Below are 2,366 nucleotides of genomic sequence, written 5' to 3' on the forward strand. Positions count from 1 at the left end.
TCTGACCTTTCTCTGTCTTGATTCTTTTCATTTAAGATGTCCTAATACAAATTTCAATGTCAGAGATGCATTTTAGCTTCCTTTTATTGCAAACTGAGAAGCTTATTAAAAAGTAACCTCTTAAAAACTGGAAATTCAAAATGCATAGGATCAACTTTAGCAATTCTTAGCCAATATCTGGAAGTCACCTGACAGAGAAAGGCTGCTCTGTATGACATAAGTGAAATTTTTAAAAATATTTTGTGCTGTGAGAATTGCTGTATTTAACTTAAAGAAAGATGGGTGGTGGTGGGGTTTACCCCCAAATAAGTCCCTGTGAGTGAGTGAATGCATGTGTATCATTTTGCATTCAGCAAGTAAATGATAGAAGGAGGAGGTGATCGGTGGAAGTAAATAAACGTTCAACGTTTTTTATATTAGCTACAAGCAGTATATCTGAATATTTCTAAATCCCACCAGGTGTGATCAGAACAGTCATAGTCAAAAGGAGCTAAAGATGCTGGCCCTCTTCCATTTTGGAGGCATTTAATATCTATAACAAAACTTCATGCCACTGTAAGCTATGCCAATATTACATCAATATTATTACAGCAGGGCCTTATTTAGATCATTATAAAACAGAAAAAAACTTACGTTCTTGCTTTTCATTTGGGAGCAATACTGATCACGCGTTGATGACATGGGAACTGAAGAGGGAACTAAGTAACCTGTGACACTGTTCTATATGACTTGGGCATGGTGTTTATCTAAAAGAGAAATCCTTGATTTTTTCCTTGGTCATTGGATGAAGTAGTTCCCTTTTGTGCCAAATGTGGCATGTGCTTTCTATAAAACTCTCAACCTAGCTGCATTAACTAAAACCCTTTTACTTACTAAAGCCTAATGTCAACCCAATTGTGCCTAATTAGGCCTCCTCTTAGTAAGGTTTTTCCTTCAGTTGCTGTCTGTTTGTGCAGATGGGGAGCAATTTTATGAAAGACTGCCGTACTTCACTGGCAACCAGTACTTAATAATTAATAGTGGTGAGCCTTTATAAGGGTGTGTGTGTGTTTGTTTCAGGCTGTGATCCTGTGTCTGTTTGGAATGTGTCTGTGGGTAACCACTTGGTGGCTTTGGTTAATGTAAATTGAGCCCTTCTTACAAGAGCTGACTCAGAGGTTTACTTGCTGTGGGGAGACACTAGGCACCTATCAGATAAAGTCACTTAGATTCATTCCAAATTGAACTCTTGCAGGTCCTATGGAGGTGATCAAGGCTTAGACTGGCTTGGTTCTCTGCGAAGAGTTTGATCCATTTGGCCCTAATAACAAAGACAGGGTCCTTGGGGCTACACATTCAAGTACCTATATTTTAGATCCATGTCCCTTCCAGTTTGCTAAGATGTTGTGGGAGGTGACATGTGGCTAAGTTCTGATGATGGTGAATTCTTTGAAAGGGGTGATTCCTCTGTCCCTTACAAAGGTGATATTTTGTCTACCACTTGCTGGCCCCAACCATGCTGAACAAATTTCAGCTAATATCCAACCTGGTTATATGGCAGCTCCAGAAACCTTGGGGAAATTGGATTATCTGGGTTTCTTTCAGTAGGGATTATGACCTGGGTACAGGATAAAATGGCATTGATTACATTGGTGGAAGTGGGATGGTGTTTGTGCTCCAATCTTTGCTCTTCTTGACCACTCAGTGGCTTTTGGTATCATTAATCATGGTATCTTTGGAATGTCTTCTTGGAGATTGAGAGTAAGCAGATAATGTTACACTGGTTCTCTTACTTTGGGGCTGTTCCAGTCAATATTGATAGGGGAGAAAGGTCTAATCATGGTCCCTTTTTATGGAGTTTCATAGAGCTTGGCAGTCTTTTCACTCCTGTTTAACATCTACATGAAGCCATGGAGTGACATAGGCTGATGATATCCAACTTTATATTTCTATCCATGGCCGACCAAGTGGTGGTATTAGAATAAAAGGGAAAACATTACTTCAACACTGGGACAACTAAGGGCAATAAGCTTGTTCCACTCATGGACTGAAGGTAAGATAAAGAACATGTCATGAAGACATAGCAGAAAAAAAGATACAACCTGTGTGTGTATTGCCTGGTTAGGAAGAAGTGGAAAAAGCCCTTTAAGCCAAACGGGAGATAAGTTGTTCAAGGTGCTCAACTCATCATAATTATTTCAGTCAAGATAGTTTGATGGAACAATGTTCCACAAAGAACCATATATGGAAACTGCAATACATAATTAAGAGTAAAGATCATATGACCCCCATAACTGTCACAAGATTCCGCCCTACCTGATATCTGATTACACCTAAAGATCAAGTTCCAACAGCACGATATGAGAATTAATTATTAAACTCTCTGG

The sequence above is a fragment of the Pseudonaja textilis genome, chromosome 5, assembly GCF_049901715.1.
Source record: "Pseudonaja textilis isolate UNSWEBS1 chromosome 5, rPseTex1.2, whole genome shotgun sequence".
NCBI lineage: Eukaryota > Metazoa > Chordata > Lepidosauria > Squamata > Elapidae > Pseudonaja > Pseudonaja textilis.